Source organism: Nannospalax galili, unplaced genomic scaffold, assembly GCF_000622305.1.
Source record: "Nannospalax galili isolate Female #2095 unplaced genomic scaffold, S.galili_v1.0 scaffold296, whole genome shotgun sequence".
Taxonomy (NCBI): Eukaryota; Metazoa; Chordata; class Mammalia; order Rodentia; family Spalacidae; genus Nannospalax; species Nannospalax galili.
In genome coordinates, this window is record NW_008340113.1 from 1,143,207 (window position 1) to 1,156,281 (window position 13,075).

At 39.8% G+C, this 13,075-nt stretch overlaps 1 pseudogene; it reads left to right on the forward strand.

Annotated features, from left to right (window-relative positions):
* Positions 1-4,176: 4,176 nt before the first annotated feature.
* Positions 4,177-5,693, forward strand: LOC103735706 (annotated as a pseudogene).
* The last annotated feature ends 7,382 nt before the right edge of the window (positions 5,694-13,075 follow it).

Sequence of the window (13,075 nt, forward strand, 5' to 3'; positions counted from 1 at the left end):
GTTGCAATTTTTTAAAACTCTTGATTTTTGAAGTTCTTTATCAGATGTGCCTTTTGTGAATATTTTCTTTTAGTGTTTGACTTGTCTTCTCTTTTTTTCATAGTATATTTTTCTTTGAAGTAGTCAAATTATTTTATATTAGCAAATTATATAACAAAACAGTTGCAGGTACATGTATTACTATTCTTAGCCTCAGTTTGCTTTAAAGCCAATTACCTTAAAGGGGTTTGTGAAGAATTACATAATCAGAGTACATAATGTTGGTTGACTATTATAGAAGCAAGAACAATTATAGTAGTGGGTCCTAGGAACTTTAAAAGACATGAAAAATTATTTTAGGAAGAGATATTCTCCCTTTTGCATGCTGAACTAAATTTTCTTTGCACAACAAAATAAGCTCTGTGGTGTTGTAGATCATATCTACTTAGCTTTGTCTTGCCAGTGACATAAAGTACCTGGCTAAATAATTAGCACATAGGAAGTGAGAGATATGGTCTTAATGAGACCACTGTACTTCAGTTTCCCCGTATAGCAGAAGAAAATTGTGGACTAAAGGTCCATAAAAATGTCTGCCTTCATTCATTTAATAAATTAATCTATCCTAGACTGCACGGAATTAATTTTTTAAGATATCAACACTGTTTGGTACCCAAACATTTTAAGGTACTCTGCTATTTCAAAAAAGAATTTAGTAACGTGGAACAATTCATGGGCTATTTATAAAAAATTATATTTCTATATAAATATCCTTATAAATATCCTATTTCCATATACATATGATGTCAGAGTATATGATTTGGGTTCTGAATATTTTAAACTACTATATACATATATCTAAGCCCTGTTCCCTCTGTTTGCATGGACCTGTCCCTCCTGTACTAAAGAATTTTTAAAGGGGTGTTATAACATGAGAAGAGTTACTGACTAGAAATATAATAAAAAAACCAATAAGCTTGGACTTTGACTGAAAAGAAAGCCAGTAGACAGGAATGTCCAGATCTGGGGTTCCTTTCTATAGCTTTCAGAAGTTGATTCATGCTAGTTAACAAAAACAACAAAAACTAAAAATCTGTGTGTCTCCTCCTTCAGTAAGAGTTGACCAACTAACCATCATTTATACAAGATTTGAGCTAATATACAATATAGTCAGCCCAGACCATACTCTGAGCCACTGACCCTAATTCATTCTCTCTCTCTCTCTCTCTCTTCCCCTCTCCCTCTACCTCTCCCTCTCCCCCCAAACACACACACATACACAGCACACATGCTTCAAGGTCTACAAGGATCTGAAATCAAGAGGAATGATCTATAGCTATGCCACTTCAGAAAAGCAGTTCGAAGGGGCTAATATCCTTTTAAATTTGGCCATTAAAGAAAGTACATGAAATATTTCCTATCTTTAGCAATAGGGTCTTAACTTCAAGTTCTGGGAGGCAATCAGGGGCTGTGGCAATAGCCTGTGTCATTTTGGGAGTCTTTGGACTACCCTGACCAACAACTCAAAGGGAAGTTTCTCCTGTTTGGAACTGTGTTTCTTATTACATAGTCTTCAGCTATACACATGCACTCATTGCACTCAGATATTGTTTGTGTATTTTTAGTAGGCTAATACATTTAGTAGAACTAATGCATTTCCTCTGTTTTTTTACACCACCTAAGCATTATTTACCTCTCCTCCCTCTCTCTCTCTCTCTCTCTCTCTCTGTCTAACCTTTACTTCTCTTTTCCCAGTTTCAGTACCCCCCTTTTACCCATTTCTCCCTTAACAATACCTGTCTATTAAGATCCATCCTCTCTTGGGCTCCTTTTTCCCCTTTACCCCCACGGTTTCTTGTACCTCACTGCTCCCTTTCCAGTTAAATACCTCCATTTTACTAATTTCACCCTTGGTAACTGTTAGGGTCCGTGACTCGATGGGTCCCCTCCAGATAACAAATACACGGGATTGGAGATGTAAAAATCAAGCAGAGTCTTTACTTTCCAGCCGGCTGGGGTCGACCGGTTTCCCAAGACATGCAAGTCTGGTCAGAACGATCGACCCCCATTCAGTGTCAGATACAGATTATATAGGCCCACATAGTCATTACACAAAAAGCATTCCTCAGCAGACACTTTGATCAAACATCTTCTAAAAGCTATAGTTTCGGTTAAACATCTTTTCCAGGAAGGCTAGATCTGGTGTAAGCCTGGTGCGACTTCCTTCTCTTTGTTTCTTATCGGTTATCTGGTATGTGCAAACAGGCCTACAGGACACATTGTAAAGCAACTGAGTCTGGGGTCCAGGGTCCAGGAAGGAGGTTTACAGCACTTCAATTCTTAGCATTTCAACTAGGTTAATCATCCATGTGTGGTAGATACAAATCAGGCAGAACAGGCAAGCTTAGCAAGTAAATCTAAATCAACATTTTAAACAGAGTTTTCTATCAAAATACAGAGTTCTTACAGCATTCATCAAGGTATTTCATTTTTTTTTTCCCAACAGTAACACCTGTCTTCTAAAATTTCCCTCTTGCAATTCCCTTAGACTCCATGGTTTCTTTCTACTTTCCTAGCTCCTGTGGTTACCTGAGGATACATACTCACATATAAGGATTTGGTGCTAAGATCTACAAATGAGAGAATATACACTACTTGTTTTTCTGAGCCTCTGTTACTTCACTTAGTATAACAGTTTCCAGTTCCATAAATTTACCTGCAAATTTTATGATTCAGCACTCCTTTCCTTCTGAGTAGAACTCCACTGTGTAAATTTTCATAATCCACTTGTCAACTGAGGGATATTTAGGTTGCTTGCGATACTTTGCTTTGTGAAAAGAGAAGCAACAAAGATGGCTGCACAAATACTTCTGCAGTAGGATTCTTTTGGATATATGCCAAGGAGTGGTGTAATGGGATCATCTCGTAGATTTATCCACACTGCTTTCCATCATGGTTGCAGGCGTTTGCAATCCCACAAGCAGTGAATGAGAATTCCCCTTTCCTCACATCCTTGCCTGAAGGACCTGAGCAATTGAGGTGGAACTGACCAGGGAGCCTCCTCCCTGAAGACTAGCCCTGAGAGTTTTGGAGGCTACTATGTAGGCTGCTAAGGGAGAAAATCAATCAACAGTCCAAATCAATTTTTTAAAGCTGAATAACCACAACAATGACCGGGGTAATCAATTGTTCTCTAATTGGACTTAAAGCTCACTCAATGGGAGAGATCTCCTGTGTGGTACCGTAAAAATAGCCAAATACACATGGCTAGAGAGGTCATAGATCCTGTAGAAAACCATGCCTATCACAACCCTAGACAAACAATTTCTTAATGCATGCTAAATATGAATCTTCATATTTACAGACAAGTATACCTGTCACCACTCATCAAAGAACTCTTTTAGCAATAGATGGAGACTACTAAAGATTTCCACTACGTTATATAGAGTTCTACAACTGTTTACACGGAGAGATTATGTGATTGTGAGATGCCCAGCCCTAAGTGAGACATCTGAAATAGAACCTTTACAACAAAGGCTCAAGGAATATAGTGGAACAGGGGATAGAGGGAAAATTAATGCATCTTGCTACTCTCACAATCAAGGCTTCCTAATGCAACAGAGAGTGATGAACCCAGAAAGCCACAACTAGCTACAATGTAGAGAGTAAGAGACTGAAGAGTCCATGTCTCTGAAAAGGACTCCTAAATTAAACCTCACCCACCCAGGGCTTAGGGACCATTGCAGAAGAGGTAGGAGAAAGATTGTAAAAGCCAGGTGTGGTGTATGAGCATAATGCATGAGCATAAGAAAACAGAGTCTTTCAGGCTTCTGGGAACTTACTCAAATGAACTTACAGAAATGATAACATCCTGTGTACACAAATTTGCCTCAGTAGGCCTTAACAAAAATAACAGAATCCATGAATCTGGTGGGCAAGCTGTGGAGGAGGTGTGCAGATAGGGGAGGAGGTCTAAATATGATTAAGATATTTTGTATGAAGCATGTGAAAATTCAATAAAAATATATGTTAAAAAAACCCCACAAACTGGTGCCTCTAAGTCAACAAACATCGAGGTGCGTTTCTTTCCTGGTACCTTCGAATTTCACTGATGTAGGAGATGTGAATAGTGCAGAGAGCCCTTCGTGGAACCACTGAGGCAAAGCTTCTCAGAGCCTTTTCCAGAACCAATTGGCAGGCATGGTGGAGGAGGCGGCAGACCCGGAACCAGTGGCTGCCACCCCTGTAGACCTGTGGCAGGATGGGCGACTGGTGTGCATGAAGTACCCGGGCATCTTGCAGAATGAGGCTAAAATGCTGCAAACCTTGGGTGGCAAGGAAGGTTTCTCCTGAATCTACACCGACCCCACCGAGAGGCTGGAGCTCTACTTCCAACTCAAGGACCCATACTACCCCTTGTCTGTGCTAACTGCTTTGGCACCAGCAGCTTGCTGTTGCGGATCAAGAAAAAGACAAAGGGGCAGAGAAGGGTGTTGGGGGCTGAGGCCCACCCCGAGGTCACGTTCAACCTGGAGGTCCTTGGCATTATCTCCACCATTTACAAGTTTCAGGGAATGTCTGACTTCCAATACTTGACCGCTTACACAGAAGCGGGCACCAGACACGTGTTGATGTGTGACAAAGTGCTCGTGTTCAAGTCTGAGAAGGAGAGGTTCTATCACCAGGAGCTCTACATTCCCCCACCCATCTTCTCCCGGCTGGACACCTGCGTGGACTATTTCTAGCGCCCGTAGAGAGACCAAACACTGGGAAGGCTATTACACAAAATCCCTCCATCTCTGGTGAGAACCTGATTGAACTGAGTAGGGCCCGGTGCCCCACCCCCACAACGCCATCTTTGTCAACTTTGAGGATCCTGAGGTGCCTCCACAGCCTTTGGAGGCCTCCGTGAAGACGTGGAAGAAGGTCTGCACCAACCCCATAGATCAGAAAATGGAGAAAGAGCTGAGGAAGCTCATCTGGTCATGAAATGCTGTCAAGGCCAACATCAGCATCCACCCTGAGGAGCTCAAGATCTTGCTTCCTTTTATGGCCATTATATAATAGGCCCATGGAGAAGCCTGTGGATTCAAATTGGTTATGACCCTCAAAAACAGCCAGATGCCAAGATTTATCAAAGTCTTTGATTTCCGAATCCATTGTGGAATGAAATATGGTTACAGTTGCCTGCCAAAGTGAAGCACAGCACCTACAAACCACAGCCTCCCAATCACCATCAAGAAGATATCAAAGTAGCGAGACATCATGCCTGACCTGAAGCAGGGCCTGGGCCCATGAGGGCCCACAGAAATTGACCTACAACAAATATAAGCTCAAGGATATAGTCTACAACTTCTGGGAGGGTGCCCTGCCCCCCAGTGACAGATGATCTATCAGCTATGTGATTTGAATGTGCAAGAGTTCAGAAAATCGTTTACCACAATGATGGAACTGACAGTGTACGCACAGAACAGGATGGGTGGTTTCCCCATCATGCCCCAAGACCACAGACCACCTAGGGACAGCATGTCTGTCATGATCCTGCAAACCATTGCTCCAAGAGGCCTGTGCTCTTCTCTAACACAGGTAAGGCTGAGCTTGCAAAAGGGCACCTGATGTTTGAGTCTGGGGAGGATGAGGAAAATGAAGAGGAAGATCTCAAGCCTGCAGATGGGAGTGAAAATGAGATGGAGACAGAGATTCTGGACTATGTGTAACAAAGCCAGGACACGCTGCTGTACCATGGTGGGGCAGTTAGAACAGGCCTGTGCCCCAATGAGGGGTTGAGATGAGGACACCAGATAGCCCCAGACCAGCCTCATCCCGACTTTACCAGAAAAAGCAGTCTTCAGCAGCTCCCTGGAAGGCTTGTTGTCTCAACTGCTTCCTGGTACGTTTGCAACCAGAGACTGTTAACTCCCTTCCAAGCCTGCCTCCCTGCCTCCCCCATATACAGCCTCCCATGCCCCTTGGGTGGCAGCACCATTTCCTGCAGGGTGCAAAGCCAGAGAGGGACCATCAGCCTACTTCTCCATGTGGCCTGAGTCACTCACAGTCTGGCACACAAAGTCAAGTCACACCAATTCCAAATTCCCCAAGCTAGCCCCATCCTATATCAGGAAACCATTGTGTCTTTGGCCCTTGGTGGCCACTCCTGGGAACCAGTCTCGTACAGGGGAGAAGTGGGACAGACCCCCAGCATTCCCTGAGGACCCTGCTTCTTGCCGCCATGGAGAAAGCTCAGTCCAGAGGCAGAGGCAAGAAGCACTTCCTCCCTAAGACTGGCCAGCCTTGCTTGCTCTCCCCTCCTGTGGCTTTCTGCAGGACTTCTGGAAGTAGCTGGTGTTTGCCAAGGAGGTTGTGGGGGGATGCCTTGAAAAGTTACAGTGATTCTCTCCTGAAAATTCCTTTTTGAATAAAAGTCTTTTTATTATGAGAAAAACAAAACAAAATACTAACTTGTAACAAAAGCAAAACCATGAATCTTAAGGCAAAGTTTATAAAGGAACCTATACAAACATAAAGATCTGCAACAATCATGGCCTACAAGGAATGCTAGAATGGCTACAAGGTATGTCAACTGTATTCAATAGTATTTTAAGGGTTACTTGGTATAAATAAATTTTAAGTATATATTAAAACTCTATTTAGGAAAATAAGATATACATTTTAAGATAGAAATACCAGGGTACATAACATAGATCACCAATATTTAGCTTGTGCTGCCAGACTGATCTATTTTTTACTTTTTTATTTTTTATGTATGTCAGAAGACAGTCTCCTATACTTGCTTTATACATTTATAAACTTCTTATCAATAGATCATTAATTGGAAAAGTTATAGTCTGCTTTCATCTTTTAAAAATTGTGTCTGAAAAACATGATGCCTAGTACATCTTGACATATTCTACTTGGTCTCATAGCAAGAAATTCACACATATCCATTTGCAACAAGTAATTGACAATTCAGTCTTTACTTACTCAGTCATAAGTGAAACGCTGGCAAACACTATAGGCAGCTTTGGCATTTACCTGAGCTTCAGGGCCTACCTTGCCATTAAAATTAAAAAGTGCAAGGACTTATTGGATGTGGTTAGAATTCAACTTTAAAACCAAACTTCTATTATTCCTCTTTTAAGTTCCTAGTTTTACTTCAAGAATGTCTTAAGCTCAATGAATTTAGTTTTCTAAGTGAACATTGCTGAGCCTGATGTGGTGGCACACACCTGTAATCCCAGCCTTTGAGAGATAAAGGCAGGTAAATCAGAGTTCAAGGCCAGCCTGGGCTACTCTGACCTTGTCTCAAACAATAAAAGCAACAGCAACAATAATATGACCATTGCAATTATTTACCTTCACAAGTTAAAAATTCTGTGGCATGGCAAATGAAACTAGCTAGACATGAGCCATGCTGAGTGATATGAAGATATAACTATAAGTCGCAATCTCAGGTTTCAAATTTTTATGTTGATTAAAATAGCCTTGTTATTGTCATAGATTGGCTGTATAAAAGTTAATATTTTAAAACTTGCATTTAAATATATTTATAGAATAAAAACAAGTTTAAGTAGCTTATATTTTAGAATTATAAGATAGATTTTATTTCTTGAAAATGATTTTTGAATTTCAAGAGGGAAAGGAACAACTATGCCTTTTCTTCACTGTCTGTGGAGCATTAGACAAAATTTAATCTCTCTAAAATTTTCACATTTCTGTGTCAGCAACATCCTCATTATTAGTGCTGGTTGGTAAATATGCAAATTTGTGCAAAATACCGTGAATCCTTACTGTAGTAACAGTTCTATGTAGTGTCCTTTATCTGTTCCTTGGGTCTCCCATCTCCTTTCTCCTGGAGTCTCCCCTCTCCTTACTCCTGGATCTCTCAAAATATAAAACACTACCAAGAAAGAAAAAATTAGAAAACTTTCAGAATTGCTGAGAGCAACATTCAGTACCCACAAAATTCTAATGGAGTCTTTCACCCCAAGATGAAGTTTTAAAGATATACATGGCCCAATGATATACAAAACTTTACTAAAGACAGGGCTATCAGCTAAAATAGTATCCACTTACTACGTGTAGCAATTAAATCTTAGTTAATTCAGTAACTAAAGTTTAAAACTCAATGACTCAAGCACACCAGCCACATCTCAGGTGTTCATCAGCAACATGTGGCTACTTACTGTGCAGAGTAGCACAGAGACTGGTGTTGCTGAAGACTCTACTGAATGAAGTTGTACTAAAACATGAAAAAGCTCCAACATAAACATCTCAAGAGCCTTTTATCCAGTTAACCAGAAGATGAGAGAGGAGAGAGGAGAAGGAAGAGGAGGAAGAGGAAGAGGAGAAGAAGAAGAGGAGGGAAGGAGGAGGAGGGGAGGAGGAGGATCAACATGAACAACAATAAAAGTCAATGAGGATTTTAAAGAACACAACATAAATATAACTAGATGATACTGAAATAATGATGCTACAAATACATCTAATTTCCTCATCCTTGAAGACAGGATCAAAGTCAAATTCCAGAAAAATTCCAATTTTAATATATATATAATTTCATGTGTTTGAGTCTGCATGTATGTAAGTGCATCCATGTTGTGCAAATGTTCCTGGAGGTCAGAAGGGGTATCAAATTCCCCTGGAACTGGAAAACTCCAATTTTTGTAGTCTATTATAATATGTATTCCTTTGATAAGAAATGTTAAAGAAATACAAGAGTTCAACTTCACATAGAAATACACAAAAGAAATTTCACAAAGAAATACAATGTTCAACTTCACATTGAATAGGTATGTCAGCGAATGAGCCCTCCGAGGGTCACCCAGGGCTGCGGGGAAACCTACCTGCCAAGTACTTCATAGGTTTGTTCAGAAACTGCAGGAGGAAGTGCATAAAGACCAATACAGTTACGACTAGGTGACCACACAAATTATCCTCTGCTTAATATTTTGCGACTATGCACTACTCTTCCAAATTGAGCTGCACATTACACAGCACCCCTGAGCTACACATTACACAGCCTTCACAACCACATCCAGTAGCCTGTCAGCAAATGATCAGCTGCTCACTTTTCCTGTTTTGAGGGCCGACCTGTATCTTTTCCACTCCAATTCATAATCCTCTGAAATTTTTGTTCAAATTATGGTAAACAGATCCTGAAAATTCTAAAGAATTGGCCAATCTACATTTTTTTTTCTAAAGAAAAGTGATTCAAAGAAAGTTCATATTTGACATGTGCTCAAAAAAAGTCCACAGTTTTCCAACTTCAGGTATTAATGGCATATTAGAATGAGAGAGTTTCGGAAATTCTCCTCAAATAAAGTTCTATTAATCTTTATTTAGTGTCATCAAAATAATGTGTGGTGTGTGTGTGTGTGTGTGTGTGTGTGTGTACTTATAATTTGCCAAGAAATTTTGATCTCAGATATTTTTTGAAAGACTTTTTGGACCTTATGTCTTTCATTAGTATTTTCAAGGATAGCTGCAACTTTTGAATCATTTCGTAATGATAGAGCGATTGAAAGTTTGTTAGTGAGGGTGTCAGTAGTGCAGTTGGCCTTTACTAAGCATTTATTATTCAGCCTCATGTGTGAATGCCTTTATTTCTTACTCATGGGATCTAAAACCTCTCACCACTACAGATGGGCCTAGTCTGTGTTTCAATAGATAAAAATTCTATCTAAATGTTGACTATCCCTATTTCTCTCTCAGGTTTGATTCTCCACAGCCTGTCCCAGTTACAAACGTAAGTTTTATATTCTAGGTCCTAAAAGGTATTTGGACTCCAACATGTTCTTTTCATGCATTTCAACTGAGGAATCCCATTTATTTCCAAGCCCATGAAATAAAAGTTTACATCAACTAAGACTCTCGAGATTCATATTAGATTTTAGGTATCGCTGAATGTTTGTAACATCTATTTCCTTAGCAGTAAAAGTAATATACCCTTAAGCAGTTTGTAATCCTGTAAGAGGTTCCAAATGGTTACTTGGGCACTGCCGTCAGTAAACAGGGCCTACAGGCTGCAAATCTCACACAGCTGTGGGCATTAAACAGTTAAATACTGAGAGAAATTAACTTCAATAACAACAGGAATGGTGAAAAGCATTATCTCCCTGGCAGGACAGGAGATGTCAGTCCTAACTTGTCATTTTTTAATTTAGCTGCTTTATTTGAGGTGGAATTAGAACTCAACCTCAGAAACTCGAGCCCTGGTATCCTCACACAAAGACTGTTTTAAATTATGTGTGGCAAGTTTTGAAGCACATTAGCAACTAGGACAAGCTGTCCTTATGCTAACTGGCCAGGCTTTGTTCTTGATGGTGGAAAATCTCACTTTAACTGCCCTCTAATTCATTGCAGAATGCTACTACACCAGCAGCTGCCTTGGCACATGATTAAACACACAAGAAAACATTATTTTTCTACACAAATTATCAACAGTGCCCAAAGCCACAAAATCCTTCTTTGAATTTTTTTCTTCGTAGCCCCTTTTATTTTTTTCTCTTTATAAAACAGCTGGTAATGACTTGCACCTCAGTGGGCTCTTTTGAGACTCCTCCCCATGGTCATTGTAAACATATGAAGAGGGTATTTCATTCTGTTTTTGTTGAAATGCAAAAGGTTGGAAATCAGGCAGGGGAAAGGTTCAACTTCACATAGACTAAGTATGTCAGCGAATGAGCCGTCTCAGGGGCACCCGGGGCTGCCAGGAAGCCTACCTGAAAAGTACTTCGTAGACTTGTTCAGAAATTACAGGAGGAAGTGCATAAAGAAAGCATCCCTGCATTCTAGTCTTGGCCTGAATACAGCTATTTCTGTGTAGCAGTTAAGCTTTTTACCAAGGGGAAGGATTTGTTTGATTGCTGCTTTGGTTAGGAATTTATTAATGATGTCTGAGGATAATGATTGAAGAAAAAACAGCACCTGCCCTCATTGTGTCTCTCATTTTGCCACAGCTTATTTTTAATTAATATTTGTTAAAAAATATCAGGTAGACCTTTAAGTGTCCTGACACCGAGGAAGCCTTAAAAAGCACTACTTTTTTTTTTTTTTTTTTAAAAAAAATAAGTGGGTCCTTTAATCGTCCGGCCCCCTGTGAAGCCTCTAAAAAGACTCCTGTTTTTTTTTTTTTTTTTTCCTGAGCTGAGTACCTAACCCAGGGCCTTGCACTTGCTAGGCAAGCACTCTACCACTGAGCTAAATACTACTTGTTATTTTTAAATAAAGAAAAACCAAGGACGTGACTATTGTCTTTCAAACAAGACCATTGCCTTTCTTAGAATGAGAGGTAGAAACAGTCTGGGGCTCTGGGGGTCATATGCTGAATTCCAGTGAGGCTCCTGCCATCCTCTCTTTATCCCTTTTGATAGGTAGAGTCTCACATCTCAGTAGCAGTACTTTATTTTTGTGACCTCAGTGCTATCTGGAAAAGAGGGCTGAGGCAGGGTAGAACCAAAAAACCAGCCAGGGACGGATGTGAGGCTGAGGATGTAACTCTCTAAAGCCATGTCACACAGCCATCAGCTCTCCTGTTCCCCATTCCCATCACCCTCCTGCCAAGAGTGAGTCTGCTAAAAACTCTTGCAAAAAGTTTTCTTCCTTTCACAAAAATAATTCTAGAAGGAGACTAGTGCACTGGTAATGGTGGTGGTGATTAAAATTTTGTACTGCAGAGTTTACTCCTTAAGGTCAACAAACAGAAAGAGAAATCCCAAAACTTTCCCAGAGAACTAGCCACCATTAAAATTCCCTGGCCTTCACTCATTCCCAGGTTTGCTTCCCTTTTTAATTATGCTTCCTCTTTGGCACGCCAAATACTCTCTTGATCAGTTATGTCTGTCGACTCAGAAATGATTGAATGTAATGATTCGAAAAAAAATATAAAGCTTGCATCCAAAGCTGTTTTTATTAAAAATTTCATTAAGGGATTTCCAACCTTCTCCTTTGCTTTCTGCTCCAGTGTCTCTGTGAGCTGCAAGTCCACCCAGAGGCAGTCACTGAAAATTCATCACACTTCCTCAGATATTAACCATATGAATTCAGAATCAGGAAATAAATAAGCTAAGAATTCAAACCAACTTAAACCCATCTTCAATTCACATGGTCAAGCAAAATGTCTAAAATTTAAAATGAAAATCACATCAGCTAAATAAATAGAAAATACTTAAGGAGAAAACTCATCTATGTTTTACAGAAATGGTTTATCATTATTATCAATTTTCTGACTTTCTAGCTCACTACCAGGTCATCCACAAAAGGTAGAAATTGGGATTTTTCAGATTAATAAACACCTTTCAGTTCTATCCAAGTGTATGTATGCCTCTTCTAAGTTACTTTTGATATATGCAGTAAATGTCAATTCTATGTTTTCTGTGTGATCTAAGTTTATATTCATGGAACATAGTGTATATTAATTGTTTTCACTGTGCATTATAATGATGTCATTTTAAAACAAATGAAAAATAACATAGACTAAAACAATTGAGACAATATAAAATATCCAGTGTTTATGTAAATAAAGTCTTACTGTCTCCTCCACTACTTCTGTTTCTCCCATCATATCATGTGTACAATATATCACTTTCTCTACCAGAAAAAGACCAGACCCCTCAGGTGCTGAACATGTCTCTCCCTCTAAGTATCAGTGATAAGCTGCTGATAAGGTTCAGATACCTGTCATGATTCATAGAACAGACTGCAGAACCATTGTTCTCAGCATGATCCCTAAAATGTTAATCTCATTTCATTAAAAATAAAATTTTTCAGGCCCCAAATCAGACCTGATGAATCTGAAACTCTGTGAGTACAGCCCAGCAATATTTATCTTATGAAGATTTTCAGTGAATCTCTTGTTTGAAAATCATTGCTCAAACAATCATGCTCTGTAACACGCCCTACGGCAGAGTCAAGCATTTTCATATTTTGCCACAACTCCAGCATGTCTTCTGCTGGTCTCTGCTTTCTTAGAGCTCCCCATTAAGAGCAAGATTTGCAAAGCTGGACCACAGACTCCAAACTGATCTCTTTGTTCATCTCTCTATTCTCCATCAAACTTTCTGCCTCTCTATTTCTCAATCAAAATATCTCCATTTTAAGA